At 37.2% G+C, this 22,609-nt stretch overlaps 1 long non-coding RNA gene across 6 annotated transcripts in view; it reads right to left on the reverse strand.

The window, feature by feature from the left end:
* LOC136827629 (uncharacterized) overlaps nt 1-22,609 on the reverse strand; it is a 218,435-nt gene that overhangs the window by 19,488 nt on the left and 176,338 nt on the right. For all 6 annotated transcript variants that reach the window (XR_010849823.1, XR_010849821.1, XR_010849822.1 and 3 more), the window contains 2 exons: nt 17,900-17,939; nt 17,525-17,659 (listed from right to left, as the gene is read on the reverse strand). This is a non-coding gene — a long non-coding RNA (uncharacterized lncRNA). The remainder of the gene's footprint in view (nt 1-17,524; nt 17,660-17,899; nt 17,940-22,609) is intronic.

A 22,609-nucleotide genomic window follows, 5' to 3' on the forward strand; every position in this document is an offset into this window, starting at 1 on the left:
GGTTTTCTTCGGTGAATTTTCACAATCCTAACATATTGCAATTCTGTGTGTTGTATGCTTCTCTCCTTTAACCTTTAATTTCCTTTTTCTCGTGAGTTTACTTTCCCATCATATTTTTAATTGAGTTAAGAGCAAGTAACAACCTGGTCTTCTCTTTCCTTTTCTCTTCCAGTCTTGACAACACTTTACTGACTCTCAATACCCACATTTTTTTCTTTCATCTTCATTTCTGTGTTCTTCCTTTTCCTCTGTACCTACATTTTATCACATCCATCCTTACTTCCATATTCATTTCATCCCGTCATTCCTCTCTATTTTTACTTCCATCTACGGTGTGTCCTTTCACACCTTTATTTCCCTCTTCCATCTTTACCTCCATCTTCTTCGTGTCCCTCCATACCTTCTTCTTCACGTTCCGCATTATTCATCAATATCACCACCCAGGACTCCTCACAAACTTCCAGCAGCATTGTTTTACCAAGATGTCTGTAGTTGACGTCCCAAAGTGAGTTTCGGAAGAACCCCCACGTAGCCTATCGACAACTTCGAGACCCTTATGTTAAAACCTCTTCTCCTCCTCGTCCTCGTCCTCCTCCTCCTCCTCTTCTTCTCCATCTTCTTTCTCCTCATTTTCTTGTTGTTGTTATTCCTCCGTTTCCCATTCTTCTCCTTGTTCTTCGTTCACCTTTACCACCGTTGCCTACCCGCTTTGATTGATGGCGCCATTCAACGAAACCTTTCTTCTTGTGAAGTATTTCGCCGTGTCTTATAAGAGCTCTCCGGTGATTGGTTGCGGCTTTTGGTGGAGACTGTTGCTTTATGTAGAGTTGCCTTAGTGTGCAAAAGCCGTTCATAATTGGTCTCCATTCCAGCGTATGCCTTATTTAACCTCTCCTTTAACTGACTGTTCATTTCCCTTTAGCTGTTCCTCGAATGAGGTATAGCATATGTCATCTGGAATTTCTACTTACTTATTATGTTTATTGGGAACTCTTTGTATGATGTAATTCAAAAGGCATACTCAATAAACTCCGGTATTTGTGCTGTCCCAAAACATGGTAAATGAATCCAGTGATTTATAAATTGGATATTTTCAGCATTTGAGTTTTTCCACAGGGCATGTTTTCGGAATATCGACATAGGTCTTCGATTTTTACTTGACAGCACAATTTATCTCGATTCCTTGGTCTTTCATCTCCATTAATCTTTCTTGTAAATAAAATCCATTTCGGTTATGATCATTGACTATGCACTTCCTGTCTGCACATTCAAGACAGAATAGCATATTGTTTTCTATCACCCAGCGCCTGAAATTAATAAATCTTATGAAAATGCTTTTCTTTCCTTACCTGAATGCGCTTGAGAAATACTCATAAGTATTGAATTGGCCTCAGGTATCTAATAAACTAAAGACCACAAGCTTTATGTTTTTGAAGTTTTGATTCGAAAATTTCACACACACACACACACACACACACACACACACACACACACACACACACACACACACACGTACATTTGTTCGAAAAAAATTATATATATATATATATATATATATATATATATATATATATATATATATATATATATATATATATATATGTATATGTATATATATGTATGTATATATATATATATATATATATATATATATATATATATATATATATATATATATATATATATATATATATATACACTGCTAGCCTAAGCAGCGAAGATAAGGCATGTGGTAGTTGTCGACAACAACAAATGAGTTCGTCCTAAAACGCCTTGCTCAGAACTGGATGGCTAACACCTCTTGGAGCCACCCGCTCTAAAGAGAAGAGTTGTATGTGCTGCGTGTGTTTGTGTGTGTGTGTGTGTGTGTGTGTGTGTATGGTTGTACAGAATGCTGCGTACGTTTAGTTATAGTCCGTGCGTGTGTTCTTGCATGAAATTAATTTCTCCACCCCATGTCTTCATTACAAGCATCGGGGCAAGTGGGAGTAGATGCTTACTACAGATTGCTGTCAAGCATTGCCATGGTTGAATAAATGACAACAGAATGAATGAGAAGTCTTCTCTCTCTCTCTCTCTCTCTCTCTCTCTCTCTCTCTCTCTCTCTCTCTCTCTCTCTCTCTCTCTCTCTCTTTAACAACTGTATGTTGCTTGATTGGCACACCTCTCCGTGTTAAGTGGGTAACTATAAATGTGCCGCGTTTAATGAGTAATGAGCTGAACTCATTGCCTACAAGTATGGCTTAATTGGAAACGGTGGCACTCCGGCACTGCACGGGAGTTCCCAATTTTTCTTATCACCGAATGGATCGAAATGTTCAGATAAAATCCAGGTGTAAGCGGTGGAGTCTTCTGATTTTTTTTTTTTTTTTTTTCAGGGCATTACCTGTTGCTTAATCTATAGATTCTTTTTTGAAGCAGAGCGGTGAGCATGATATCGGCTGCGGATTTTTACCGAAATCTCCGAAAAAACATACCATAGTGGACCAAGCGTACAGTACACCGTAACATTATATTAAGCATGTATGAGGAAATGCATGCGTTGATCTTTGTTAACTTGGAGGGGAAACTGAAAGTGCGTTGGTTGTTGATTTCCTAAAAGAATGATGGCAAGCTACTGAAAAGTGCTAATCCACGTCTACTTTACTAAACATAAACATTAGTGGGTTTATGCACGCAAAGGATAAGACACTAAAAGGTTTAAAGTATAACCGAAAGCTGCATAAATACTAAGAAGTTGTAAGCCTTAAGACTCGAATAGCGATGCGTTTTTGACTTAATAAACGCAGAATGTCGTTTTTCAGTTTAAACTTCTTAGGAGAATAGTTCTCTTGAAACTGGGAAATATCAACTTTTGCATTTGGAAATGAACGCTGGGCTCGACAAATAGAATTAGAACCAATAAGTTTGCTGAAAAGTAACGAATAAAATGCCATGTGTTACTTTATAGTATGAACATAAGTACTTCGACACAGAATTATTTTGGGGGGTGGGGAATGGTTATTTAAACGGGACTGATGTGTCCTTACGAACGTGCAGCCAAGGGATTTTGTATCTTTAATAGAGCCATTCAAAAAAAAAAATTTCATGCCTCGTTACTTCAATATGTTGAAGCTTTTTTAAAGTTAATCGAAGATTTTTTTGTTATGATAAGAAGGAATTTATGTTAAAAGTAATCTTTTAAAAGATTATCTGTCTCAATATCTTTTGAATGATAACCGAGATGATAACATTTCCACAAAAAATGTAACAGCGAGGATTTCCTAAGATAGTCGCATATGAAATTTTTTTCTCAGTACTTTTCCGTTTTTTTTACCATACGCAGTCGAAAATACTACTTGCTTTTGATGTCCATTTGTAATGTGGAATAAAAATATAAATTATACCTTGTAAAAACCAACAGTATTGATTAGGAATACAATTTTAGTACAAGACCTAGGAAACTAGGCACACTGCAGTATTGAAAGAAAACGGGAACCCAGTTTCTTGTTAAGGAAATAATGTAAAATCATTTTAACTCAAACGACTCAGTGGAATATTACATTGTTAACACAAGAGCAAAAAGGAGACAGGTATTATCTCACGATTTAAACCCCAATTTTACCAGCTCGCGTTTACTGACCACTGACTTTTTTGGCCCTTCGTTTTTTATTCATGTATTTGCAGATGGTCCTACTCTAAACCCTTCCATTTCCTTCATTTCCGACCCTTTATAAGGCGTTTCCACCGAGTGGCTAATTGCTCTTTTTTTTCTGCCTTTCACGTCTGGGTTTTCGAGCATTTCTGATTAATTATTCCATAACCTAGTTATGCTCACTGCCTCCCAGACAAATTCTGCCTATTTCTCTTTCGACTTTTTTTTCAGTTCTTGGTTTCCTTCATGAAAAATAACTTTCGACATTTCACTTTTTTCAGTATTTTTAATGTTAAGAATGCATAAAATTTGCCTAACAAAAATCCTGAATCTCAATGGTCTTGATTCAATTGGTAAAGAATTAATTTTTATTTTGTGGAGGGTGGGACCGAGGTGATGGTGGAGATTATCTTAAGTGCCAAACTTCAGTCCGTTGTTGCTGAAACTTTATGCTGACTGTATCTGATCGTGTTTGTAATATTGCTCTCGTAATAGAAAGTTTCTTTCTTGCTTTTTCTTGAAATTATTCAATTAAAGCAATTCGTTTCATCTTTCGATTTGTTGCATGGCATTTTCAGTCGCTGGTCAGTTTGATTTGTCGTCCTTTCTGGTGGCCATGCCAGGCCACTCGCGCCCACAGTCATTGTATAGCTAGTTGTTTTCAGATGATCTGTTATTAAGAATTCTCATATTTCTTGTGTATTCTAATTTCTATAATTTTTCATATCTCTGCGAAAGGTCTTTCTTTTATAACATCACAGTCGAATACTACTTCGACATGCTGCCCAAGAAGGTGCCAATAGCCTGGGATTCTACTGCACCGTATCCTTTAGCATTTTCTACCTTTTTACTTGTTCCATTCGTTGTTATGGTAACTTCAATAACTTGTCATTTTGAGGCCCAGCTCATTATATTTCGATTCTCTAACAACCACCAGCGAAGGTGCGAGTAGATTCAAACAGCCTGGTCTTGATGAAAGATTTTTATTGGTAACTTGAAAAATGTTGCGAATTCAGGCCACGGAGGGTAACTTGAAGAATAGAGGCCCTTCCTTAAGAAATCTCGTGACGACTACTTGTTCTTTCCCCAGCGTCTCCTCTGTTTGTCCATCTGTCTGCCAGTTTGTACGCCTGTCCTTCCGACTGTCTCCCTTCCTACGTGTGCATAATTACGAAGGTGTCGAGTGCAGGAGTTTCCCAAGCAGGGCTGCATTCAAAATGTTGGTATTCCTGCTTGATGTAGATGGGGTTAATGGCTTTTCTTGGCGGCTCCTTAATCTCTGAGTGACTGTTCAATATTGCATATTTCGCTGCACCAGAGAATCCATTTATGTTGTTCAGATAAGGTGCTAGTATGGAGGATTGTATGTTATGCGTTCTGCAAATCATCCTTCTCTTTATACTTGGCATTTAGAAACAATAACAAATTTGGTAAAGAATGATACGTTTTAATGTACGAATGTGTAAAATATGCTCTTGGATAAACACGCTCATTAATACATATTCTACAAAAAGATCAAAAGCAATTCATACATTCGTATGTTTATTTTGCCACGAATTTAGTCATTTCTACGTTTTCATATTCCTTGAAACGATGACTGACATAAAGCATTACGGATAAGTTTCAGATTAATAAGGAAGTACTTTTGCATAAAATGAAATCTTTTGTCTCCGGTATGATGTATTTCAAAGCAAAGTATATTGTTTGATCTTGGGAAAACAGGAAATAACTTACGGTTTTGGGAGAACAGATGCTAGGTTTTAAGGAAAGGTCGGAATGTTGAACTGTAGAATATACGGTTTAAATATACATTGATTGTATCCTAAAGACACCATTTGTTGATAAAGTTCCCAAATGAAAAACGCCCATACAGGATATTCTGTTACTTTACATCGTTCGGTAAAAATCTCTAGAAATTAGGAAACAAAAAGTTTAGTTTCTTTTCACCAACAGAGGTGATGATAACTGACAGGGAGTGACGTTGAAAGCACCCAGTCCAACATGGAGAGGGACAAGCCATTTTTTTAAGTTCAGTCTTGAAATTAGATATTTTTCGTGAATATATTAGACAGTTTGAACGCTGGCAAAAAAAAGACAATTATGATAACAGCAACTCGGAAATTAAAGTAAAACTCCTTCACGGCATGAAGAAGTAATAGCAACGTACACAACATGCTATTTGATTTTCTGTGAGACGCAGGACAGTTATTTTACATTGAAGATATACAACTCTAGCATAAGGTCTACGTCAGTTACATGAAGAGAATCAAAGATTAGACCGTATCACTAACAACAGTTTGGTTCTAGAATAAGAGTGACAGAAGTCGAAAATTAAATGATGCTGATTCATTTTCGTTCTAACATATAGTACTCAAAGGAATAGCTGATTAAGAGTATTTAAGAAAAATTGTCAAAGATTTAGGGGACATTATAATACACCTTATGATCTCGCTCAGGTTGCTGAGTTTGGGAACGTTTGATGCTTAATTACCGCAAATATAAGTTTTGACAGAAAGAATAGTTGATATGGATTCCCATAGCTTAGAAAGCTAGTGAAAGGCAAAAGGAAGTTGGAAATAGAGGTATGTACTATTACTAGAACGGCAAAGAAATTGTTAAATGTAAGGCAAGAAAAGAGTATTTACTAGTGGATAGCTTTCAGAAACAACAAAATGGTATAGTAGAGCAGGGAGATTACTTATGAAAACTTCAAAATAGCTATATTATATCCAGATCGAAGCAGGAATCCTTTCGGAAATTTTTTAGTTATGAAAAGCTATCGGTAAAATATGTCTTTCCTAACCGGAGAGTAGGCGTTGCAGTCTCCATGTAAATTTTCTTTCCACGAAGTTGCGCGTTATTAGTGTCTTCATTTACTCAGAGATATGATGACTGAATTCTTAGAATAATGAGAATGAGGAAATGGGACGGATATTCAGGCAGGTTTTGAGTTGAAAGGGAACGAAAGAAAGTTTTTGGTTACATGTGCATACAATTAAAATGAGTAAAATGATTGTCCTCAAATAGAAGCTTGAAAAGAAGTTATATGGAAAAAAGAATTCGAAGGAAAAGATATATAATATTGAATTTGCAACTAACTCAAAGAGGGATTGCATACAAGCGTGTTTCATTACTATCAACATACAGTAAGCCATTATACATGTATCGTTAAAAAAGTTAAGCGTCAACTTGAATTACATATGTCTATATATATATATATATATATATATATATATATATATATATATATATATATATATATATATATATATATATATATATATACATATACGTTAGAAGAACAAGCCATAAATAACTTTTAACATCGAATAAGTTTGACTCAATGGGAATTATACATGATTAGTGTATCTACCCTGCCCAGGATACGAACCTTTAAGACTGTTTAATCACAAGGAGACAGAGACAGTTGGCTTATCTACTACTGACCAGGATTCGAACCCATACCTTTTTGAATACAGAGGAAGCAGATGCACATATCAAATATATACTGTAATTCCCTTAAGGTTTAAGTTATTTTCATGGGAGAGTGAATTCGATATTAAAGCTTAAGAATTGCTTAAAAGTGGAGAGTACAAATGCTATACACATATATGTACTCATTACATATAATATATATATATATATATATATATATATATATATATATATATATATATATATATATATATATATATATATATATATATATATATATATATATATGATATATATTCAGTGGATAATAAAGAAGAAATACTAACGATTTGGATTTATACCCAGTTACACTCCTTATCCTCTTTTAGAGATCACTTTTATGCGATAAGAAATATTGTCTCTTTACGCCAGAAGGGACGAGTGACATTGTTTGTAATAGTACGAAGTACGAGGTATATTTTAGTTTCTTAATTCTCTCATTTCACTCATTAATTCCAAGATTTCTGTCTCCTTCATTCATCATCGTTTCTCCTCCCCTTCTCTTCCTTACGTGTTTAATGACACTTTTTATCCCACATCTTGGTTCATAATCATACTTTTTTCTGTTCGTCTCCCCTTTCTCTGTTACCCTTTATTGTATTAAGTGATCGTTCTCTTTTATTTGTTTTACTTTATTTCACACCTAAATTCCTTAGCTCCATTCATTGTGAGCTCTTAAGATCTTTGGCCAGTGTTTATTCTCTTGCTGGTGTTAAACTCTTTATCCAGTATTCATTTGTGCTTTGTATTAAGTTCTTTATTCAATATTTATTCTGTGGTTCATAGTATATTGTTTACCTTGCATTTATGTTTAACAATGCGTCAGATTCCTTATACAGTATTTATTCTTCAGTTCTTATTATGTTCTTTGTTTCTCCTTTGTTTTTCGTAATGACTTCTTCGTTCAGTATTTAACTTCTGTGTGTTGTGCGATTTATTAGCATGTCATCTGTTTTCACTATTTTAGCACATTTGTTTTTCCAAAAATCATGAGTTATACGCAGGTAATCCAAAATCTTCAATCCAGTAATCAGGTTAACGCGTAAAAGTTGTTCGCTTTCCGACTGTCATACCCCTGTGAAAATTAGGATGAATGACTGTTTCCTGTTTAGGAGAATATTCAAGATAGTAGACTAGCAACCCTGTCGAATTGTAATTAAGTGTAATGTTACCTCAAGATCACCAAAACTAATTTATATTAAAACTGGTGGCCAGGGGGTTACCATTTTTTAGGTTATAACCAGAGTGCTTCCTCTGAGGTTTAGGTTTGCAGTCTTCCACAATAACCGAGAGTTGTTTTTTTCATATATTCTTGGCTATGTCTTCTTTCTTTTGTAGGGCAGAATACCCTGTTATAATCTGAACATTATGCAGCGACGAACCCACTTTGTACTCTGTTTATTTTTATCTAATTTCCTCTTCATGATATCCAGCTTTTGAAGATCCCTTCTCTCTCTCTCACTCTCTCTCCTTCCACGTTCTCGTAGCCATCTTGTTTGAAGCCTTTGGAGCCAAGTTTGATATATGAAACTCATAAACGCTTTGACTCGCACCACCTCAGATGTTTCGCAAATTTATGGAACCTACTTCGGGCCTCCAGGTTTCAGTACCATCGGTCCCTTCCCCCACCCCACCTTACCCCCTTTTCTACCCCATCCTCCACACTCTGCTCCTCTTTCCATAGAGAAATCCCTCCTTCCTGCTCTCAAACCCCCAGCCACCAATATTAATGGCGATGAAAGGAGTTTCTCCCACCTTCCGGTTGACTTGCACATAATACTTTTAGTCTGCCTAACACTAAAGTCTACGACAGCGGATCTTGCAGAATTTTTCTTTTTATTTTGGGAAGGAAAGCTGAATAGCCTATTAATTGTCTGTACAGCTTCCATCATCATATCCGGATTATAGTTATTGCTATCCACCCACCCACAGACGACACATGCACTCATGCACATGTATATATATGTGTGTGTGTGTGTGTGTATGCATATATAAAGAGATAGAGAGAAAGAGACTTAGTTTGTTTTCATGATACTTCATTGTAAATCTTTAACCCCCTTTCAGAGAATGCTGCACACCCTTTCTTAGCTTACTTCAGTCTTGAAGTAATTGTTGTATTATCTCTCTCTCTCTCTCTCTCTCTCTCTCTCTCTCTCTCTCTCTCTCTCTCTCTCTCTCTCTCTCTCTTATCATAGACGGCTTAACTGTCCTCCCTTTCACTTCTCGTTCATCAAGTACAAACTTGGGAACGCACACTAAAGCATTTTTCCCTCGGTAGTTTAATTAAGTTATTGCTTATTCCAATTACAATCCTGGGAGGCACTCCAACATGCTGCCAAGGGTGAAGATTTAATATGCGCTCCTCAAGACGACGAATCATTTGTATTTGTCATTACTGTCAGCCATAGGCACTTCCATTTTCCTCATTTGTCATGTTCTGTTATATTAAGAATTGTGTAGTCAGGTTTAATGCATGCACATACGCTCTGAAGTTCTTTAGATTCACGTAATGTAAAAAATGCCATTTTCTTTTGGATTTGGTTTAGAATTAGTATTTATTTGTGAATCGCTTTTGTGGAGGTATTTTTCTCACAGATAATATCCAGAATTTTTTTAAAATCGAAATTGGAAGCTCGAAAAAATTGTCAAATTATTGATTCGAATTATTACAACCTACACCTATGAACTTTTTAAAACTTTTAGAATATATTTGTCTATCCCTTACTAATTTTAATTTATAATGTTTGGAATTAATGTAAATATACCTCTCAACGGTTATTCCAGTAGTTGCGTTTTGTTTATTCTCTTATATTCAGAGGTGAATAGAACGGGGAATAATGGCGGTGAAGATAGGCGCAAGAGGTGAGAGAACATAAGGTGCCAAGGAGACCCTAAAGATGAGTGTAATGTTCTTAGGAAAGTGAGTGACCCCTTGAGAATTCGCACACTGTATGTTAGATGTTCGTACCTACTGACAAATCTACATAGGCTTTTCAATAATAGACAATACATGACTTGCCTGCAAACATCTGCATATACATGTATGTATGTAGGCTATGCATACATACATACGCACACACATATATATACATAATTATATATATACACATACATTTACATATACATTCATACACACACAAACAACCATTTTTCCGTGAAGTGATGGCTCCATATTAAAAAAGAATTGTGGCACTGCCACATTTCATTATATAATTGCTGAACCTAGGGTGAACCCTTTATGAAGAAGAATGTTTACGTATTAGCTATGCAGATGCATATAGGTCATCAACAGAGCATCGAACTTTCTTCTACAAAGTGCAAGAGCCAACACAATTTGCACTCACTATTTTGCAACTCAGTACTAGGAAGTCAAGCAGTTCTTACATTAACCTGTTTAAATACATTCTCTCGCTGCTATCAACCTTTGACATCCTTTCCCGGATTCAGGTCTTTTTCCTGGATAAATTCACCAAGAAGAAAACTTCCACAGCCTTTGCAGCTTCATACACACACGCGGTTGGCTTGTCACTAACAGGTCATTTATCTAAATTACATGCAATCTTACACTTATATATATGTTTGTGTGTGGTGTGTGTGTGTGTATGTATGTATATATATATATATGTATATATACTTATATGTTTGTTTATATATATATATATATATATATATATATATATATATATATATATATATATATATATATATATATATATATATATATATATATATAACACACACATATATATGTATAAATATTATATTCATATACTCAATATATAGTATGGACGGATATTTTCTACCAGAATTCTTAGATGTACAAAGAGAGTTTTGTAAATTGTTTTCGTTTTTTCTTGATAAATCTTTACAGAATTAGTTCCAACACTGATTCGAGTACCTAACAAAAACTATCATTTGCCTCTCTTTGAACTGCAGCGTGGAAATGCATATCTATACTAGAGCATATATATATATATATATATATATATATATATATATATATATATATATATATATATATATGAATGCATGCATGTACGTACAGGGTGTTTCTGAAATTAGAGCCCCCTCTACAGCATAAACTAAAATTGATATGGACAAAAACAAAAGTAATTCAGAACAGGTATTTATTTAAGTTTCTCTCTGAGTATTTAATATTTTGTGTGGCCTCCATCTGCCTGTACCACAGCCTGCATTCTTGAGGGTATGATTTCAGCAAATCGCAAAAAGCTGAGACTCAAACTCCATTTCTGAGCACTTCGGTTTCTCTCTTCGCAGGTCGTCGAGGTTTGGTATACCATCAAGTTCACTGTGCGCGCTTCAACACGATCCTTTAAGATACTACCAATGTTTTTCCACACACATTAAGGTCAGGGCTACCTGAAATTCACTCCTTAACGAGAAGAAATTGATACCACTGTTTCGAAGCTGCTCCTGTGTCTGAAGAGCCTTGAAACATGGTGCCTTATCATGCAAAAATGTGACTTCTTCAACAGATAACACATTTGCAGGATCTTTGAGGAAAAGAAATACTCCACCAGTCAGCACAGTTTCTCTGAAGTATTTGCCATTCCATGACTGTCCTTTTTCTTTGATGATCCACATTAACCGTTTGGCTGTGAAACAAAGAAAAATTCCCAGACATTCAGGAAACTTCACAACTTGGCAATAGCGCACGTCATCGCTGATATCATCCAACTTTGCAGCCCAAATGATGTCATTTTTATGATTTGGCTTTCTGACTGTGTAAATGAAGAATTCATCTGATGCGGCAACATGGAGAAAGTCAGCTTCATCCCAATCTTTAAGAAATGAACCACAAACCATGCACGGTCTTCTCTCTCTGTTGCTGGAGTGATGTTGGGCTTGTTGATAACATGAAATGGCTTTGATACCAGATTTTTCAACTCACGATATACAGCACTATAACTTCTCTTCTTTCCCTTTTTTGTTTCCAGTTCAAGTGCCAATTTACGTAAAGACTTTCTTGGTCTACCTACTGCCTCAGCTATGATGTCTGACTCCTGAGAAAGGACTTCAGGCCTTCCAAGATTCTCTCTTTTCCGTGATGACAGTCATATGGATTTTTGTTCCAGTTTCTTTTAACAAAGGATTCATTTTTAATGTATTTAGCTATCCAGGAACGTGAAACGAAGGATGCGCCAGCATCCCTGGCCTCTCTGAAGGTTATAGCCCAGATTTGGTCAGTCCATCTGATTTCCTCCGAGTCGTTAGCCATGGCTGTATCTAACTCCGTCACTCAGACTGAAAATACAATTAATGTAAAATGAAAAATAGCTTAATAGAAACTTAAAATAATGTACTTGGAGATAGGCTATAGCAGAAAACTTCATAACTTTCCATCTGTTCTGTGGAGGGGGGAGCTCTAATTTCGAAACACCCGGTATACTCATGCATGGAGGCGTTTTTTCTGTGGCCTCAACTGTATCAATTGCCACATGCTGTTCAGTGACAGAGGCAATATATATATAATATATATATATATATATATATATATATATATATATATATATATAGTATATATATATATATATATATATATATATATATATATAATAATATATATATATATATATATATGGATAGATAGATATACACATACATACAATATATGCAAAGACAAAATAACACCCTTATCTTACGTGTAAATGTGTAGGTAAACTGCTTAAAAACATACTTAAATCCTAAAGCTATAAGAGGACTAATGTCCTAATCGTCAACAGCATTCTTAGAAAAGCTGAAGGACTTTAAGTGCATTTTCAATTATCTATTCGTCTATCTATTTATATATACACAGATACATACATACATAAACACACACAATATATGTATATACACATATATATACGCTCTTATGCTCGTACAGTAAGATCAACAATAGGAACGGGGTCGATTCCAAAGTAAGGGAGGAGCGTTATTTGCATATTGCCTGAAAATGCACTGGGCCTCTGTGGAGGCAGGAAATAAAACAGTAATGGCAGTGTAGTAATATCATCCACTGTAATTTGAATATATATATATATATATATATATATATATATATATATATATATATATATATATATATATATATATATATATAGAGAGAGATAGAGAGAGAGAGAGAGAGAGAGAGAGAGATTAGTGTGTATAAAATTTTCATCTTGTAATGAAATCAAAAGACCTCTTTAGAGTTTCTGTGCCGAGCGAACCACTAATGAACAGCAGTCAATATACAGTATATATATTTTTTTATCAGTTAAGTTTTTAGATAGTACGGTTCATAGTTTGAATTTTTTGGTGAAAAATCATTCTTATAGGAAGTGAAACCTCAGCGTTGAGTTTTCGTCGTCAGTAGGCGGGGTAAGTTTTCAATTCACTTTGGGTGAGAAACTAATATTATTGGCAAGTTGTTGAGTGGTCACTAAATTTTTTTTTTTATAAATACTTTTAAAATCACGATTTGCGTAGAAAAAAAGAATGGTAAACACAAGAGAGAGAGAGAGAGAGAGAGAGAGAGAGAGAGAGAGAGAGAGAGAGATAGTTAGTGCGCTTAAAAACATTTTTTGCCTTTACAAGTACCACCTATATTTTGAAGAAGATATTTCTTGACTAAGAAGGTTTCGTAAGATTTTTGATCATTATTGAGGTATTTGATCCCTTGTCTGTCGATATCTTTTTCTTTTCTCAAGAGAAACATAAAGGAGAACGAAGCATTTTGCCCATTTCCCTGTGTATAGGTCTTGGAGGTTTGCGCGAAGAGTATATTTCCATATGTATGTGTATGCTAATGCTCTAATCTACATGAATATTCATCCTTAGAAAAAAAAATGCATTCGTTCCTGAATCTCCTAAGAAATGAATTGCGTTCAGTTGCATCACGGGCAGGACCTAAAGTTTAGCTTGTCTCTCGAGGGAAAACATTCGAATACCAAGGACGACGAACGAGAAAAAAATTGGATTAGCTTCTTTAACCAACTCCTGAAACGAGTATGGCTTGGAGAGGGGATGGTGGCCCCTTGGTAAAGAGAGTGTGCGTGTGCGTTTGTGGACGTGTGTGTGAGTGTGTGTGTGCGAGAGAGAGAGAGAGAGAGAGAGAGAGAGAGAGAGAGAGAGAGAGAGAGTGCAGCGTAGGGACCAAAAGGGGCCGGCGGCTGATGAGGGGGTAGAAGAAGGTGGAGGAAGAGGCAGTAGAAGAAGAAGAAGGAGGAGGAGGAGGTAGTGAGGAGGGTCTCACAAGGGTGGAGAGAGTCGGGAAATATGAGGGTCGGAGGCAGTGGCGGAGGAGGAGGTGGAGGAAAGAGGTGGTCGGTTGAGAAGAGGAGGAGGAGGAGGTGGTGGTTGTGGTGCAGGGTGTGGGGAGGAGAGACCTTACTTAGGGAGAGACGTCGAGTAGGAGGACGAGGAGGAGGAGGAAGGCAAGGGAGGGGGCATCTCAGGCGCCATTTTGTGTAGAAATGCTCAGTCTTGGAGGCCGAGCGAGCTAATGGATGCGTTGTGCTGATGGCCAAGACTTATATGATGAAATATGGATGGTGTTCTCGAGGAGCGGCCGCATTTAATTCATGCAGGACTTGTCGTCTCCTTTGGACTAGGATCTCGAGGTGGAGGTGGTGCTGGTATCCTTTCCGACCGAGAGGAACATGTGAGAATCCTCGTGTGTGTCTGTGTCTGTGTGTCTGTGCCTCTGTGTGTAATTGTATATATGAGAGAGCGACAAACAGACAGAGCGAGTGAGAGGGAGAGAGAGAAAGAGGGGGAGAGAGAAAGCGCGTAAGAGCGATCCTGTCTCCACGAAGATGCAAGCCTCCATAATTAAAGCCATACGATCGGGGATGAAACCCGACGCTAACGATATCTTCAATATATATGCAAGGGTGAAATCTATTGAAATTCAGGCGGCCATCTTGTATAAGCTGCAGAAGCATCTAAGGGGTCAGAGCCAGGATATAGCCCCAGGCCCCATGCAGGAAACCCGGGGTACGCCTTCATAATTAGATTGCCAGGAAGCTAGTGTTTCGACGAAATTGGATGCTAGATGTTTCAGAATTTCTCCTCTCTCTCTCTCTCTCTCTCTCTCTCTCTCTCTCTCACTCATTACATTCAGCGTTTATTTTTCCTTCGTGCATAATTTCATCTACGACAGTTTCGACCTTTTATCAGAGTTCAATCTCTCTCTCTCTCTCTCTCTCTCTCTCTCCTCTCTCTCTCTCTCTCTCTCTCTCCTCTCTACATGTAAATCATTGTTTACTTTTCCATCTTCGGTGATTCCTTCCATGGCACTTTTCAAGTCATTTTCTCAGGATTCCCCCGGCAACCCCCGCCCCTCTCTCTCTTTCCTCATTTAAGGCAGCACCTACTTTTCTTTCTTCGGCAGTTCCCTCAGTCCTTTTTTTTTTCAAGTTTTTATTAGCATTTCTCTCTCTCTCTCTCTCTCTCTCTCTCAGATTATTGATACTCCTCATAATTCCAGTGCCCCGATATTCAACTCTCTCTCTCTCTCTCTCTCTCTCTCTCTCTCTCTCTCTCTCCTCTCCATTTAAATCATTGTTTGCATATCTCACTTATAATTCCTTTCATACTACTTTTCAACATTTTTTCTCAGAACTCCGCTTCATATCTCTCTCTTTTTCTCTCTCTAAAAATCGTTATCTCACCTCATTTCCTCTACTTCAGTTTTTAACGGCTCGCTCTCTCTCTCTCTCTCTCTCGCTCCATTGAAATCTTTTCCTACTATATCATCTCAATTCCGTTCAGCCCATTTTTCTACTTTTTTTCTTAAATCTCTCTCTCTCTCTCTCTCTCATTCTCTCTCTCTCTTTTCTCTCTCTCTAAATCTCTCTGAATCGTTAACTTTCTATTTTTCAACTATTTTTGTCTCTCAGTTTTCTCTTCTCTCTCTCTCTCTCTCTCTCTCTCTCTCTCTCTCTCTCTCTCTCTCTCTCTCTTAATAGACTTTTGCTCGTTTCTTTTCCTTACACAAAAACCTTCTCAGCCTCTTTAATTTCCTTCTTAGTATTTTGCACAAATTTTCTTTTTTACTGATTGTAGTAAGGAAATTATTCCTTTCCGTTTTCATTCGTTATTTATTGATTATATATAACTCGTAAAACTGTTTTGAATGCCTCTTTATCTACAAACTCCATGAAAGAAGTTGCGAAATCCTGTGAAATATTGTTCGCATTTGTGTTTGTGTGTAAATAGGCATTCGTTCCGAAACAGCACCTTCTTTCCTAATACTTCCAAGAATTTTGTTTTTACAGTTCATGTCCTCACGCGTCATTTTTTACATTTTGCAAACCGGGTTTGAATGAATTTCTCATATGCGGCTCTCTCTCTCTCTCTCTCTCTCTCTCTCTCTCTCTCTCTCTCTCTCTCTCTCTCTCTCTCTTCCCTTCATATCAAGTAAATATCTTTCTGCATTTCCAAACAAGAGTTGAATGAATTCCTAATGCGTACATCTCTCTCTCTCTCTCTCTCTCTCTCTCTCTCTCTCTCTCTCTCTCTCTCTCTCTCTCTCTCTCTGCCCTCCACATCAAGTCAGTTTACATTCAAGGTTACCCTACCTTTTACTCTGCATTCGTCTTCACAGCTTTCATCCTCCCTCTTTTATTTACTTTTCAACTTCATAGAGACTTTTTCACTTCCTCTTTGACTTTTCTTTCGTTCATCTCTTCGTCCACCTTCCTTCTCTTCTTCGTACTCTATTCCAGCCCTCGTCTTTCAAAGATCTCCAAGCCACGATCATTCGTGGGAGAAGGGGACGAGGCGAAGATGTATAGAATTTCCAAAACTGAGTGAAGACGACCAGTCGAAAGACAAGAGAGAGAGAGAGAGAGAGAGAGAGAGGAGAGAATACGTTGACATGAACGTCGAAGGAACACACAAAAAGGAAAAAGAATGCAAAATGGGTTGAAGGTTGGGGGTGAAGACTTAGCGGAGAAATTGCGCAAATAAGTAAGGAATGAAACCGCACGCGAGAGAGAGAGAGAGAGAGAGAGAGAGAGAGAGAGAGAGAGAGAGAGAGAGAGAAAGTTAGGATCCTTTCATTAATCCCTGGGGCTTGTTGAGCGAACATCAAGTACACAGAAACAATTTATCATAGAGAGTTCTCTTTTATCTTTTTTTTTATGCTCCCTTAACCCGTCTTTTTATCTTAACCGTCACCTTCTTTACTGGTCGCTGTGTGTGTGTGTGTATGTGTGTGTGCATGAGTTTGCTCTCCCCTAAGTCGAATCTCAAGACATTGTCTCCTGCCCAGTAACAAAGTGAGGAAAGAGGCCCAGCCATGACATGAAACAGTGCAGTCATGCCAGGAACGTGCATTATGGAGGAAGCGGGGAATAAAAGGAGAGGTGGCAATGCCAGAAGAAAACAGGAGAACTTAGAATATGCGTATACGCTCGGGGTTCTTACGTGGGGTCTTCCGCCATTTTGTTCGCAGCCTTCACTTCGCCTTCAGAGAGAGTCGAAGAACATCAATACAGGCGACTTTGTCTTTCATAGGTTGGTACGCCTGCCTGTCCGTCTCACTGACGTCATCACCCACACCTGAAAACATTACTAGTGAAGGAGCATAGTAAGAAATAGCTCTTAAAAATATTTATGTTACGTTCAAAGATTTATATTGCAATTCACTTTTCATTATCTTTTTATATTTCTTCTTACTTCATCTGAGCCGAAGACGTACATCAAATGTGGATACGTCAAAGTATTAAATGTATAATTAGTGAACGTTGATTAATGAGAAAATTAGTTTCGTCATTACCAATCGAACTCGGCTATACTTACGTAATTAGTAGTCACCATTCCAGTTAGCAGACCACGAAAACTAGATGAAAAAAGAGACAGGAATGCGTTTTATAAAAAGGAAATATGAGTAGGGGAATTAAAACACGTAAACTGTTTACTACATCATTTAACTAATTTGCAATATCGTTGGTTTTACATTTTTATTCATTTCTTTCGTTTACTGCTTATATAATAATTAATAAAATGAGTTGAAAAATCTCAAGACTCAGTTTTTTTTATTTGTTTTACACACACACACACACACACACACACACACACACATATATATATATATATATATATATATATTATATACATATATATATATGTGTGTGTGTGTGTGTGTGTGTGTATGTGTGATTCATGGGAGAGGTTGTATCACTGAGGACCTTGGCATTAAACCTCTCCGTGTCTCATTTGACCCAAGCAGTAAAATTTATATCTGACAGCTAGTCCACTTTGGTGGGTGGCAGGTAAGTTAGATTAGGGCATGAGGCTAGAACTTTGACAGAATGGTTGGAGAGCATTCAACTAGTTTCATTGATCTTTGTCATGCCAATTAAGTCTTTCCTTTAATAAAAAAAAATAAAAAAAACTACAATGAAGCAAGAGAATTTCTAGCTCGAATAGCCTCCCTGTAGGGGGGCGGGTAGTGCCGTCAATGCACCTCAGGTTGTGCACTGTAGGCATTACGCAAGGGCCTTTGCAGAGTCCCTTCGGCCCTAGCTGCAAGCCCTTTCGTTCTTTTTCTGTACTTCTTTTTATATTCTCTTTCTTCCATCTTACTTTCCACTCTATCCTAACAATTGTATCATAGTGCAAATGCGAGATTTTCCTCCTGTTGCACCGTTAAACCTCCTTGACTCGATTTCCCTTTAAGCGCTGAATGACTTCATAGGTCCCAGCGCTTGGCCTTTGGCATAAATATTTGTACTCAAATTTAAATATTTTTAATAACCCATAAAAAAATACTGACTTTGTTGGCTGCTAAGCGTTAATCTAACCTTTGTCATCTACATGATTTTGTACTAAAAAGTGACCGGTCCTGAAGAAAGATTGAAGGTACATTTCACACTGCATATTTGTTTATGTATGAGAATACATTCTATGCAAATCATGTTTAAATGTACAACCAGTTATCTTTTTATATACTATTTTTTCAAGGCACGTAACACGCAGACACACACACACACACACACACACACACACACATATATATATATATATATATATATATATATATATATATATATATATATATATATATATATATATATATATATATATATATATAAATATATATATATATATACATATATACTGTATATATGTATGTCTGTCTGTCTGTCTGTATGTATGTATGTAAGTATGTATAAAACTCATAATGTATAACTACAGAATAAAGATACGAAGAGGAGATAGAAAGAGAGAGAGAATAGCAAAGGATTTCAGAATATCACATAATTAATATCCGACTAGCGTCTCTGGGAGCAATATCTGTCAATATCGTTCATCAGGTACCGAATGCTGAATTCACTACCGATGATTTGATAAGCTCGTCGGGAGAGTGTTGCATTAGATCGGGCTTCTTGGACACGCTACTTAGAAAATCGGGTCACCGTCTCCGGCCTCTTTTTCAACCCTCGGTCATTTTATGCCTTTTTTTTCGCTAGTACTCGTTTGCTTGACGCAGTAGAAATAAGTATTTGTTACACACACACACACACACACACACATATATATATATATATGTGTGTGTGTGTGTGTTTGTGTATATATATGTATATATATAATTTTTTCGTGTTTAGAGATTTCTTTATGCATTGCTATCGTTCAAATTCTATCTATGTGTGCATTCTATCTGTATTTTTCGTATTCAGTATCTATGGGAAAGCAAGGCTTAACTATTTGTCCTTTTCCTTCTGCTAGTTATTTTAAGATTACATTCATCCAGATCTTATTGGTATGGAATTTTTTATGAGCCTCCTTTTCCCTCAAGGTTAGAGTAATAAAACGTAGTCTATCACTGCTCTTATTAACTTCTTTTTTTCTCTTACCCTCTGACTTTTTTGGAATTTATTTTTCTCTTCTTGTTAATATGTTTTCAAACTATATGATTTTTCCATTCCTCTATATACTACTACTAGTTAGACTAATAACCTATAATAGTGAGCCTTATCATTGCTGTGAGTTGTGGTAGTAGCAGCAAATTTATCTTTATTATTACCAATGGTAGGGACTCAAAAGTAGATCTTTGAACCGTTAGGTAACAGACCCAGCTGACATAGCATTCACAGTACTATCCACTGCACTATTTTTGTCAGTCACAGATATATCAGAAACAACCTTATGGCCGGTGTTGCTGTTGAAATACCTGTGAAAATAATGCAAAATATAGCCAGAAACCCTATAGCTGCCGACGAAGGCAGCAGTGTCTCGAGGTGGGGGAAACTTCTAGAATGATCATCCACGCAAAGTAAGGCAAACCCTTCGCTACCTGAAAACAATATACCGATATATCAATCACCTCTTAGGGCGCCTGGCTCCAGGATGGAGATTTTGGACCCAGTGACACTCCGTCGCAAGTGTCAGAATGGCGCGAGAGGTCTCAGGCCCTCTCTTACCCCCGTACCCCGTCCCCCAAAAGTGATTAGTGGATTCAAACCTGGCTTTAGCTCCATGGAAAATAAGGGCTATATTCGCTTGCTCCTTTTCACCCCCTTTCTGTACGGTATCTTTTCGCTGTTCTATATTTATATACTTATGTGCATATGCGCGTGTGCGCTTCCAGTGAAAATTGTTTAAAGGTTCGTTCATCCATACTTATGTACAATTAGGAATAAGTATATATATATATATATATATATATATATATATATATATATATATATATATATATATATATATATATATACACACATACATACATACAAACATATATGTGTGGGTGTGTTCGTTTGTGTAGGTGCCTTCTGTGAAGGTGTATCAGTGGCTAAAGTTGTGAAAGTTTTCTGCAAAGCTTGTTCATTCATGATTCAACAGTTTTTTGTTTTTCTCTGGAGGCGCCTTTTGCTGGGGCCTTAGTGTTAAAAAAAATATTTATATATATATATATATATATATATATATATATATATATATATATATATATATATATATATATATACATACATACATGCATACTATATATGCATATATTATAATAAAGTGTACGTATCTATACATGCATATGCATTTCTAATTGAACAAATATTATTGTTTTAAATTAAGAAATTATCCTACTTTCTTTTCATTCTTTTGTGAAGCTGAATAGCTAAGTATCTTCGAATATCATAGGACTCCTGTGGTATCCATAAGAATGTTTAGATATATGTACATATACACATATATATAAATATATAATGTATGAGTGTGCTTGTGCGTCTAGTTTTTATTTGTTTTTATGAATATGTACGTTCTCTCTCTCTCTCTCTCTCTCTCTCTCTCTCTCTCTCTCTCTCTCTCTCTCTCTCTCTCTCTCTCTCTCTCTCCATTTTGGGGGCTGCACCATCCACTCATTTGGCCGTTACAAAGGAGGAGCAGTTTCCGTAAGCAACACCACGAGATATTAATTCATTTTCGAATCACCTTCATTATCTCAGACACAAAGGAAGCGATGAGCCTTCTGAGGTGCTCTAATGGAACACAACGAGGCTCCCATCCTCTCATATTCCGTCCGGGATCTGCCAAGGGGGCGCCGAAAAGGGGGCGGGCTTGCGTGCGTGTGTACGAGGCATATACGGGTGGGATACTGTCTAGGGGAGGGGAGAAATATGGAATAGGCAGAAGGAGAAGTGTTAAAGGATGCCCCAAAAGGATGGTGAAGGAGAGCGATGGGGATCCGAGGAGAGGGAGGGAAGACCCCGACGGGGAGTGGAAAGGGAGACTCTAAGTGCCTTGACTCGTTAGGATAGAGAAAAGGGGCGAAGGGGAGAGAGAGAACTAAAGGATTTTCAGAGGCCGAGACGAGAAAACCAGAAATGGGGCGGAGCGTCGGATATCTCGAAAACGAAGAAAATCTCGGGGGGACCCAAGATCTGGCAGAGCGTAACTACCCGCCTCCTGTGAATGAAAATTATTATAATCGCTTTTGAGTGGTCGAAGACCAAGAAATTTGTGAAGGCACTGAGGATCTATAAGGGGAAGATTATTTGCGGGCCCCCTCCCCCTCCAACCTTCATTCTGCAAACCTACCTTGGTAAAAATGTTTGGTCTTGATGAACCTTCCCAATAAGCCGCAACCCTTAAAGATATTCCGTGTAACGTAACGATTACATACACATAAAAGAAAAGTGAAGTATTGAATTTCGGGGTTGAGGGATAGAGAGGCTGGCGATAATTGGCTACTCTTGAGAGATTAAGGAGACAAAGTATGGACGAGCTGCATAATTTTCCCATTGTCAAAGACTGGCGGTTGATTATAGAGGGATAGGAAGAGAGTGGAAATACAGTCATAAAAAACATAGTTAAAATACGATTGATACCTCATCATAACGACCACGAGTAAAAGAGAGAGAAAACCAAGAAGTAGAAGAGAAGAGGAGGAGGTCAGTGAGAGAGAGAGAGAGAGAGAGAGAGAGAGAGAGAGAGAGAGAAGGAATCTGTTGAATGGTCAAAATATGAAGAGACGAGAGAGAGAGAGAAGTGTTGTAGATGCTGGGGAGAGAAAGC

Source organism: Macrobrachium rosenbergii, chromosome 42 (assembly GCF_040412425.1).
Source record: "Macrobrachium rosenbergii isolate ZJJX-2024 chromosome 42, ASM4041242v1, whole genome shotgun sequence".
In the NCBI taxonomy this organism is placed as follows: Eukaryota; Metazoa; Arthropoda; class Malacostraca; order Decapoda; family Palaemonidae; genus Macrobrachium; species Macrobrachium rosenbergii.